This window comes from Notamacropus eugenii, chromosome X (assembly GCF_028372415.1).
Source record: "Notamacropus eugenii isolate mMacEug1 chromosome X, mMacEug1.pri_v2, whole genome shotgun sequence".
Taxonomy (NCBI): Eukaryota; Metazoa; Chordata; class Mammalia; order Diprotodontia; family Macropodidae; genus Notamacropus; species Notamacropus eugenii.
The window spans coordinates 2,252,205-2,263,847 of NC_092879.1; the positions used below are offsets into that span (position 1 = coordinate 2,252,205).

The following is an 11,643-nucleotide window of genomic DNA, read 5'->3' on the forward strand; positions in this document are numbered from 1 at the left end:
TTTTAAATTGTCTCTCCTGGATCTATTTTCCAGGTCACTTGTTTTTCCAATGAGATATTTTATATTATCTTCTATTTTTTCATTCTTTCGATTTTGTTCTGTGATTTCTTGGCTTCTCATGAAGTCATTAGCCTCCATCTGATCCATTCCAATTTTTTTTTTTCTGGTCACATATTCTATGTTTATTTCTAGCCAAGTCGGCCACCTTGCTGCTTCCTGTACATGAAATCCCATCTTCATGGTTACACAAACTATCCCCCCATGTCTGGAAATCACTATGTCCTCACTTCCCGCTCAGAGAACCTGTACTGTATGTTAAAGCTCAGCCCAAGTGCAACTTCTTTTTTTTTTTTAATTTGTTTATTTGACATTCATTTTAACAAAATTTTGGGTTCCAAATTTTCTCCCCTTTTGTCCCCTCCTCCCCCGAACACCAAGCATTCTAATTGCCCCTATCAGCAATCTGCTCTCTCTTCTATCGTCCCTCTCTGCCCTTGTCTCCGTTTTCTCTTTTGTCCTGTAGGGCCAGATAACTTTCTATACCCCTTTACCTGTATTTCTTATTTCCTAGTGGCAAGAACATTACTCGACAGTGGTTCCTAACACTTTGAGTTCCAACTTCTTTACCTCCCTCCCTCCCGACCCCTTCTCTTTGGACGGCAAGGAATTCAATATAGGCCATATCTGTGTAGTTTTGCAAATGACTTCCATAAGAGTTGTGTTGTATAAGACTGACTATATTTCCCGCCATCCTATCCTGTTCCCCATTACTTCTATTCTCTTTTGATTCTGTCCCTCCCCATGAGTGTTGACCTCAAATTGCTCCCTCCTCCCCATGCCCTCCCTTCCATCATCCCCCCCACCCTGCTTATCCCCTTATCCCCACTTTCCTGTATTGTAAGATAGGTTTTCATACCAAAATGAGCGTGCATTTTATTCCTTCCTTTAGTGGGATGTGATGAGAGTAAACTTCATGTTTTTCTCTCACCTCCCCTCTTTATCCCTCCACGAATAAGTCTTTTGCTTGCCTCTTTTATGAGAGATCATTTGCCCCATTCTATTTCTCCCTTTCTCCTCCCAATATATTTCTCTCTCACTGCTTGATTTTATTTTTTAAAGATATGATCCCATCCTCTTCAATTCACTCTGTGCACTCTGTCTCTATGTGTGTGTGTGTGTGTGTCTGGGTGCATGTCTGCGTGTGTAATCCCACCCAGTACCCATATACTGAAAAGTTTCAAGAGTTACAAATATTGTCTTTCCATGTAGGAATGTAAACAGTTCAACTTTAGTAAGTCCCTTATGAATTCTCTTTGCTGTTCACCTTTTCATGCTTCTCTTCATTCTTCTGTTTGAAAGTCAAATTTTCTTTTCAGCTCTGGTCTTTTCATCAAGAATGCTTGAAAGTCTTCAATTTCATTCAAAGACCATTTTTTTCCCCTGAAGTACTATACTCAGTTTTGCTGGGTAGGTGATTCTTGGATTTAGTCCTAGTTCCTTTGAATTCTGGAATATCCTATTTCATGCCCTTCGATCCCTTAATGTAGAAGCTGCTAGATCTTGTGTTATCCTGATTGTATTTCCATAATACTTGAATTGTTTCTTTCTAGCTGCTTGCAATATTTTCTCCTTGACCTGGGAACTCCGAAATTTGGCCACAATGTTCCTAGGAGTGTCTCTTTTTGGATCTCTTTCAGGTGGTGTTCTGTGGATTCCTTGAATATTTATTTTGCCCTCTGGTTCTAGAACCTCAGGGCAGTTTTCCTTGATAATTTCATGAAAGATGATGTCTAGGCTCTTTTTTTGATCATGGCTTTCAGGTAGGCCCATAATTTTTAAATTGTCTCTCCTGGATCTATTTTCCAGGTCAGTTGTTTGTCCAATGAAATATTTCACATTCTCTTCCATTTTTTCATTCTTTTGGTTTTGTTTTGTGATTTCTTGGTTTCTCATAAAGTCATTAGCCTCCATCTGTTCCATTCTAATTTTGAAAGAACTATTTTCTTCAGTGAGCTTTTGAATCTCCTTTTCCATTTGGCTAATTCTGCTTTTGAAAGCATTCTTCTCCTCATTGGCTTTTTGAACCTCTTTTGCCAATTGAGTTAGCCTGTTTTTCAAGGTGTTATTTTCTTCAGCATTTTTTTGGGTCTCCTTTAGCAGGGTGCTGACCTGCTGTTCATGCTTTGAGTGCCTATCTCTCAATTCTCTTCCCAGCTTTTCCTCCACCTCTCTAAGTTGATTTTCAAAATCCTTTTTGAGCTCTTCCATGGCCTGAGCCCACAAAATATTTAGTCTGGATGTTTGGGATACAGAGGCCCTGACTTCTATGTCTTTGCCTGATGGTAAGCATTGTTTTCCTCATCAGAAGGGAAGGGAGGAGATGCCTGTTCACCAAGAAAGTAACCTTCTATAGTCTTATTTCTTTTCCCTTTTCTGGGCATTTTCCCAGCCAGTGACTTGACCTCTGAATATTCTCCTCATACCCACCTCACCTCCTGATCCTCCCAGCCAGAGCTTGGGCTCTGAGATTCAAATGCTGCTTCCCAGCCTCATGGCTTCCGCAGGGGTGGGGCTGCTATTCAGTGTGAGATTAAGTTCAGGTACTCAGGTAAGGACAAGGCCGCCTCACGGGGCTCACTTCCCTCAGGGGGTTTATGCAGAGACCTTCAACAATGGATCCAGGCTCCTGCCTGCTTGGGGAGCCCTGGTCTGCCGCTGCGTCAGCTACTGCCTCCCGAGGGGGCCTGAGGTATGGGGGCACCCCACTCCCCTCTCGACCTGCCAAGGAGACCCTCTCACTGACCCCCGTCACCTGTGGGTGGAGGGACCCATGCGGCCACTGGAGATTCCGTCCCTGAAGCCCGCTCGGATCTGCTCCTCTAGGTGCCACGGCCACGGCAGGGCTGGGCTGGGCTCCGCGTCCGCAGCGCAACGGACCTTTTGCGAGACGTTTGCAGGTCCCTCTGGAACAGAAATCTCCTTTGCTCCACTGTGCTGTGCCCTCTACTACTCCAGAATTCGCCATGAGTTCCTTTTTATCGATGTTCTATGGGTTGTGGGTTCAGAGCTATGTGTATATGCGTCTTTCTACTCCACCATCATGGCTACGCCTCTCCATTCCAATTTTTAAAGAGCTATTATCTTCAGTGAGATTTTGAACCTCCTTTTCCATTTGGCTAATTCTGCTTTTTAAAGCATTCTTCTCTTCATTCGCTTTTTCAACCTCTTTTGCCAGTTGGGTTAGCCTGTTTTTAAAGATGTCATTTTTCAGCATTTTGGGGAGGGGTCTCCTTTAGCAAGTTGTTGACTCGTTTTCCATGATTTTCTTGCATCTCTCTCATTTTTCTTCCCAATTTTTCCTCCACCTCTGGGACTTGATTTTCAAAGTGCTTTTTGAACTCTTCCATGGCCTGAGACCATGGAATATTTATTTTGGATGTTTGGGACACAGAAGCCTTGGCTTTTGTGTCTTTTCCTGGTGGTAAGCATTGTTTTTCCTCATCTGAAAGGATGGGAGAAGTTACCAGTTCACCAAGAAAATAACCTTTTGTAGTCATATTTTTTCCCTATTTTGGACATTTTCCCAATCAGGTACTTAACTTTTTGGTTCTTTGTGAAGAGTAGGGTATACTCTGGGGCCCTGTAAGATCTCAGTTCCTCCAAGGTGGCACAATCAAGCCTTCACACTGCTCTGGGAGCAACCAGAAAACCTTTGTGGCCAGAATCTATAAGTAGTAAAATTTCCTCTCCACAACCACGTTGCCTCCAGTTCTGCCACACCAACACTCGGGACTAAGATTCAGATCAGCTGCTCAATTTCTCCAGCAGTTTTAGGTGGGGGCAGGGGTGCCATTCAGGGCTGAGCTTTTGATCAGCTGCTCAATTCCCCCAGGGGCTTTACAATGAGGCCTCCTACAATGGATGCTGGTGGCTGCCTGCTGTAGGAGCCAGTGTCCACTGCACCCTCTGCTGCCACCACCTGGGGTCAGAGCTATGGGGCAACCCTGCTCCCTTCTTGGCCAGTGGAAAAAGCCCTCTCACTGACGTTTGGCGCCTGTGGGTTGAGGGATCTGGGCTGCCACTGGGGATTGCACCCCCGAGGCCTGCTCCAACCTTGCTCCTCCCAGTGTCATGCATCCAAAGCTGGACTGCACTTCACATTCAGCGTTACAGACCTTTCCCGTCAGGCTTCCAGGTCACACTGAGCTAGAAGTCTCCTCCACTCCATCGTTCTGTGGCTTCTGCTGCTCTCGAATTTGTTGAAAGTCTTTCTTTACATGTGTTAGAGCCCATAGGCTGTTTGGAACAATACTTTTTAAGTTATCTCTCCTTGATCTATTTAACGAGTCAGTTGTTTTTCTAATGAGTTAGATACTTCACATTGTCTTCTATTTTTTCATTCTTTTGGTTTTGTTTGATAATTTCTTAATTTCTCATAAAGTAATTAGCTTCCATCTGCTCCATTCTAATTTTTAAAGAACTATTTTATTTAGTGAGCTTTTGAACCTCCTTTAACTTTTGGCCATTTCTGCTTTTTAAAGCATTCTTCTCTTCATAGGCTTTTTGGACCACTTTTCCCATTTTGGTTAGTCTATTTTTAAAGATACTATTTTCTTCATCATTTTTTGAGTCTCATGTAGCAAGTTTTTGACTCGTTTTTCATGATTTTCTTGCATCACCCTCGTTTCTCTTCACAATTTTTCCTCCTTCTCTCTTACTTGATTTTCAAAATTCTTTTTGAACTCTTCCATGGCCTGAGACAATTGCCTATTTTTTTTTGTAGGCTTTGGATGCATTAGCCTTAATCTTGCTGTCTTCCTCTGATTATATGTTTTGCTCTTCCTCATTGGAAAAGATGGAAGAAAATACCTTTTCATCAAGAAAGTCACTTTGTATAGTTTTAGGTTTTTTTCCCCTTTTTGGGCATTTCCACAGTCGATTTAACTTTTGAGTCCTTTGTCAAGTGGAGTGTGTACTACCCTAGACTTCAGATGATTTGTGCAGTTTTTCTCTGACATATCTCTAGAGACCTGTAAGTTCTCAGCTCCTCCAAGGGGGCACAATCCAGGGAGAGGAGCTTTCTCCTCTCCTGGACTGTGCTCTAGTCTGTGAGCAAACAAAAGCACTCTTTTCTGCCCTAGAACTGTGAGTATGATTCCCTTTCCACAGCCGCCACCAGCTCTGCTAGGTCAGTGGTCCTCCTCATCCCTGCACCACCACTCAGGACTGAGACTCAGATTCTCTCAGGGTCTATATGTCTGAGGGTTCCAAAAGTAGAGGTTGGTGCTGCAGCGGTTGCCACTGCCCTGCATCTGAACCATGCTCTCGTCTCACCCAAGGAAAGCTTTCTCATTGACCTTTGAAGCTGTTTTGGGCATTTGTAGGTTGAGAAATTTAGACAGTCCAACAGCCACCCGTGATTCAGTGCCCTGAAGCCACTCCAGTCCTGTCCCTGCAGTGAGGCCCATGCTGGGCTACAATCTGCTCCAAGCTCAGTGAGATAGTCCTTTCTGGTCAGCCTTCCAGGCTGTTTTGGGCTGGAAATGTGTTCCTCTCTGTCATTTTATGACTCCTATTGCTCTAGAATTTGTTTAGTGTAATTTTTCCAGATATTTTAAGGGCTATGGGAGTAGAGCTAGAGCAGGTCCATTCTTCTACTCCATCATCTTGGCTCCACCCTATGAGTGACATGTCTTAATACAACTCATCTATATTTGACTAACTAAATGTATCCAGGGTGGTGAAGCTGCAGCCTAGAGGTCACATGTGGCCTTCTAGGTCCTTCAGTGTGGCCTTTTGACTGAGTTCAAATACTTTTATAAAGAGATTTCTTCTGTGAAGTTTGGATTTAGCCAAGGGGCCACACTTTAGGACCTAGAGGGCTACATCTGGCCTTTGATCCTCTCCACCATTTGTCATTACCAATAGATATGATGTGGTACCTCAGAGTTGTTTTCATTTTCATTTCTCTAAAAATTAGTGACTTAGAAGTTCTTTATATTTTTGAAAGCCTCTGAACTAATCCATACAGGGCCCCTTTAGTCTTATCTGGTCAGGGCGCCCCCATGCTTTAGTCCAATGCATGCAGAGTTCCTCTTGTCTAATCAGGCAAGGCCTCTAGTCCAATCCCGGGAGCCCCTGCCTTTCCAGTCCAATCTGGGCAGAGCCCCTCCTACATGATCAGGCAGTGCCACTCTAGTCTAGTCTAATCTCAAGCCATCATCAATGGGGGGATAATATCACCTCAGAGGTGAATCTGGAACCCATGTCCTCTATGTTCCCTGGACCATACATCCCTCTTCTGTGGCAAGGGGAGATCCCTGACTTTCTGCCAGGGCTGAGGTGGCACAGGAGGAGGCTTCAAGACCGTATCACCTGGTTCTCCCACAGGGTTGAGGCTTTCTCCAGGTTGGGGCAATTTCGAGTGCTCTAGAACAGTCCAGGCTAAAGGGACTTTTGGGTCCTGGTCTGGGCACAGCATGGAAGCAGCTGTGACTGAAGCTCTGTTGCCTAGAGCCTCAGGTTTGGCAGAGTGCTTGAAAAGTGCTCACCCTTTTGATCCTTATGGCAGCCCAGGGGAATAGGGCTGTTTATTGTCCCAGTTTTCCAAGGTCACACAGCTGCTCAGTGTCTCAAGTGTGGTTCTAGCTGGGGTCTTCCTGATACCTGGTCCAGCACCCCTTGGCAAGTAAGTGCCCTCTCTGTGATCACATCTGTAGGGCCTTGTACTCCCAGTCTCGGGCAGACTTTGATCCTCCAGCCTGTTGGGGGTCCACAAAGACCCCTGTACTTGGAGATGGAAGCACTTGAGTTAATCAGGTGCCCTGCCTGGGTCTCAGTTTCTTTGTCTTTAAGATGAAGGATTTGGCATCGACAGGTCCCCCCATTGGTGTGCCCTCCTTTCTGCTGAGCAGAAAAACTGGGGGCTGTTGATGGGGTTGGGTCAAGTTTGCATGTTCTGGGGTGCCAGAGCAGCCAGATTCCTCTATGCTCCTCAGTGATGTGCCCGAGTAGGTCTCCAGAGAGTCATCTCAGAGGAGCCGCCAGAGGAATGAGCACCTGCCCTCCACTCAGGAGGAAAACAGGATCCCAATCAGGAAGAGGTACGGGGCTTCTAGGGCCCAGGCCTAGGCAGGCGGGATGGGGTGGGGTGGGTTGGGGCAGGTCAGGGCAGTGGAAATGGACCCCCTTGTGTGTTAGTACCTGACACAACTCCCCTCAGCTGTGACACCTCCCCAGTCCTCTGCAAGCTGAGGGGACTGGGCCAGAAGGCCTCCGGGGTCCTGCCCGTTAAGATGGCCATCCTGCCAGGATGGCAGTGTGCCTGGCATGATGTTTGGTGCTGTGGGAATGGTGGAGATATCTACGAGACATTGAAGGTGAGGGAACGCAGATAAGGGCCAGGCAGAGCAGAGGATGGTCTTGGTGCTGACATGTGAGTTCCTAAGAGGGTATAGGACCATGGATTTCGAGCTGCAAGGGGTCTTGGAGGGCCTCAGGTGCAAGATCCTCATTTTTACAGATGAAGAAACTGAGGTAAGTGGGTAAAGTGACTTGCCCAGGGTCACCCAGCTGATAAGTGTCTGAGCTAGGATTTGAACCCGGGCCTTCCTGACTCCAGGCTTAGCGTTCCCTACACTGTAAGTTCCTTGAGGGCAGGGATTTGTTTTTTCCCTTCTCTATATCCCTAGCCCTCTGCACAGCACCTGACATGTGAGGGAGCTTCCCAAATGCTTGTAGTCTGACTGACGTACCCTCCTCGATTGGCAGTGCCCACGGCCGTGATCTCAGGGCCTGCTTTCCCTCTCATGCAGGTTGCCATGCCACACCAGCCACAGGAGTGGTCATCACAACCACCAGCTACTTTGGAGCAAGACAGGCTGAGGAAGCTGCTCCTGGGGGCAGAAATGGATGACTCATCCCCTCATGGGACTGGGACCCAAGCGGGAGGGGCCCCTGAACCTTCCATGGTGCTCCCCCAAAAGTCTGTGAACCTGACAGCAGTGGGTGAGCTTATGGCCACCAAGAAGAGTGATGCCAACATGCAGAAGAGTGTGTAGAAGTGCCTAGAGATGAGGGAGTCTGGGAAGGCTGACAAGAATCTCTCCATTGTCCTCACCTTGGGCTCTGGAGATGAGTCGATTCCAGAGAAGCAGGTGGAAAGCTTCTCTGAGCCAGTGGCTAGGACCCCTTTGGTGGTACCTGCTGAGTTGTCTAAGGTGCAAGCTGCGGGGCTGGTTCGGTCTGTGGTCAAACTTCAGGTAGTCCAACTGGTGCCTGCCATGACTGAGTCGAGTGGGGGCCCCCTTTTCTCCAGAAGCACAGCCCCAGCTAGAGACAGAGCTTCCTTCGGACTTGCTGGGAAGCCCCCAGATGTCAACGGACTTCCGCTATGGCAGTCGCTTGGTTCATAGGAGCCTAGAGCCCCGATCCTCACGGGTCAAGGTGGATCCTTGATTCACAACTATTTCTTGGTCCCGAAGAAGGTCATCTCCATTTGGCGGACCTCCAGGAAGCTGGCGCAGGAACCTGCGACCCCCAGTGGCATTTTCTGTAAGTTGTTGAGCATTTCCTGGGCACCAGCACTCGGTTCCTTTGTTCCTCTCTGTTTATGTGCCCTCTGTCTTGTTTTAGCAAAGATGAGGGTGTCCTGGACACTAAATCTCCTAGGATGTCTGGGTGAGGAGAGGAAGCCAGGACTGAGGAAGGGTAATAAGAATAAGAAAGAAAGTGGGGAGGAATAAGAATATGAAATAGAATAAGAAAGTGGGGAGGAGAGTCTTCTCACCCATCCCTGGATTCAGAGGATTATCTGAGCCCCTGCATAATGCGACAGGTGATGGAAGTCCCACTTGATGGGCTAGCTTAGGGATCTCTGCCTTCATCTGTGGGGCCCTGGAAAGTCAGCCGGGGGAGGACATGGTTGGTAGGGGCTGTCGCCCAAGGGAAAATCGTGGGGGTTGGGCTTGAGTGCAGACGGCTCCTTGTGTCCAAGAATCAGCCCAATTAAATTTGGAAGGGTTCTCCATTGACCGGGGAGGGAGTGAGGATAGAGTCTCAACTCGGGAGACCTCAGTAGCCGGGTGACCTCTCTTGCTTCGCTTACTTTTCTCATCTGTCAAATGAGAATAATAATCGTGCGCAGTCCCCTCCCCGATTCCCGTCTTCGGGGTGGGCATGCGCAGTCCCCTCCCCCCTTGCCCTCTCCCTGTGCCACTCCTCCTTCTCCTCCTCCTCCTCCTCCTCCTCCTCCTCCTCCTCCTCCTCCTCCTCCTCCTCCTCCACCGACTATTAAACTTTGGCCCAGCATTCAAAGACTTCCCACGTTTTATCCCAGGAAAATAAAAGCTCCAAACAGTCTGGTGGCCTCTCTCTCTCTCTCTCTTCCTCTTTCTCTCTCTCTCTCTCTCTCTCTCTCTCTCTCTCTCTCTCTCTCTCTCGCTCTCTCTCTCGCTCTCTCTCTCTGTCAGACCTACAGACAGACAGACAGACAGACATCTTCAGGTCTTTTTTTGGCTTTTTAAGTCCAGATGTTTTTGGTTTTTTGCTGTCTACCCTCAGGAGACCCCAGCCGGGACTTCTAGGGGGAAAGAGAAAAAGAGCAAGAAGGAAAAAAAAAAAACCTGGCTCTTGGAGGGGGGTGTTTTCAGAGAAGGCAGATACGTGACATCCCACCTTCAGTCAGCCAGTGAGACTCTGCCCTCCCTTGAGCTCCTGCCTCCCGTACCCCTGACACCGCGTCCATCCCCTGATACTTCGGCCCGCCTGAGAGATTCCTGCCCGAATTCTTGACCTTTGTCAAAACACGTTCCACGGGACTTCGGTGGTCATCCAGGCACGGGCTCGCCGGCTGTCAGGCTCTCTTGCTCTACCTAGCCCTCCGGCTCAGCCTTGACCTCCGGGCCTGCGTCCAAGGGGCATCGGCGTGAAAGGTCTCTTTTGCCACTCTCCCTCACGTTTTATTTCCAACGGTGAGGTGTAGAAACCAAATGAAGACAGTTTTCCAACACGGAACTGAGCCCCCGGACTCTGGATCAGAGGCAGGACACCTTCCTTCCGATAGAGGAGGAGGAGGAGGAGAGAGGAGGAGGAGGAGGAGGAGGAGGAGGAGGAGGAGGAGGAGGAGGAGGAGGATGGATGGATGGATGGATGGATTCCCCTGCCTTTGCCTCCCTCGCTCCCTTGGTTCTCCACAGCCCCCACCCCCAACATTCTCCGAAAGGGCAAGCGTTCCTTGAGCTAAATAGGTACGACAGCCCTAAAGTGACTTCGACCGTCATCGATTTCCCAACGTTGGCTAGAGGCACTTTAAGTACTGAGATCCATTCCCTTCATTCCTTCCCATTCGACCCCAAAGCATTTGTGGATTTCCCATTTTCTGGAAATCGAATGTCATCTTCCCTCAGCGACCAGTGGTTGGAATCAAAAAGCAGATGGATGGATGGATGGATGGATGGATGGATGGATGGATGGATGGATGGATGGATGAATGAATGCGGGAGGGAGGGGAGGGAGAGAGAGAGAGGGAGGGAGGGAGGGAGGGAGGAAGGGAGAGGGGGAGGGGGAGGGGGAAGGGAGGGAGAGACAGAGATGCAAAGTCACAGAGACAAAGGGGATGGTGTAACTGCATACGGAATGAGAATGATTGTTTGTCGCTCTAGTTCTCCGGCTTTTTTTTTTCTTTTTCTTTTTCTTTTTTTTTACTTAGCTCTAGCTTTATTCTCTTTTGCGCAAGGAGTCCAAGGTGGAATTCTATTTTCCCGGACCTCAGGTGGACAATGGGTATCCTGTGGTTTGCCTCCTGGATAGAGGGGGAGAGTAGTACAAATAAGAAGGGGATTGGAGATTCCGAAATTCTTTCCTTCCCCTCCTCCCCCAACCCTTTCCCACTTCATTTTTTCAACTACCCATAGTATTTATTTTGTATTCTGAATTTTCCAATGGCGTATAGAAACGGTTTTAACACTGTTTTTCTTTTTGGAAGTGCCGGTCGCTCTGTTCCACCCTCCCAGTGTACCTCCACGTTCTCCTCCACCTCGCTCCACCCTGAGGACCGTAAACAATCAGAGGCGTGTCACGCGGACCACGGACCTGAGAAGCAAATGAAAAGAAACGAAGGAACAGGAATTCCACCACTCCTCCCCCCCCCAAACGAGTGGCCTTTCTGACGTAGCCTCCCTCCCCCAAGGCTAACGCAAGTCCCTCCCTCGTTTCACCTGATGACTGAAGACTGTCCTGGTTTAGGGCGGTGACTCGGAGGTGCGGGAACCCAGGACAGGGAACGCTTCCTCTCTCTCGGGGGCAGCTCCATGCCGGACAACTTCTTCCACGGTCGCGGGTCCCCAGGTCCCTCACCCCCACCCCCACCCCCCTACCAGGAAAAATCCTTCATGCTCTTTCCTTCCCCCCCCTCCTTTTTCCGTTTTAAAGAAATAACAAAAATCAACCTTATTTTTTTGAGTCGATGGTTTCATTTCCCTGGACACCTCCCTCCCACCGATCGCCCCTCTCTCACCTGTCACCGCTGGCTGGCCGTCCCCCCTCCCCTCCCCCACCCCGGACTACGCCCCCTGGGATAGGCCAGGGGACCTCCAACCACATTGAACTGCGGACATCCGTTTCCTTTAGGGACGTGGGGGGTAG

The 11,643-nt window shown here is 48.5% G+C and overlaps 1 long non-coding RNA gene across 1 annotated transcript; it reads right to left on the bottom strand.

Moving 5' to 3' along the window:
• Positions 1 to 10,632: 10,632 nt before the first annotated feature.
• On the bottom strand, positions 10,633 to 11,350 carry LOC140516011 (uncharacterized). Its single transcript, XR_011971239.1, has 3 exons — positions 11,217 to 11,350; positions 11,018 to 11,091; positions 10,633 to 10,801 (listed from the first exon to the last, which is right to left on the bottom strand). It is a non-coding gene; the product is annotated as an uncharacterized lncRNA (long non-coding RNA).
• Positions 11,351 to 11,643: the final 293 nt, after the last annotated feature.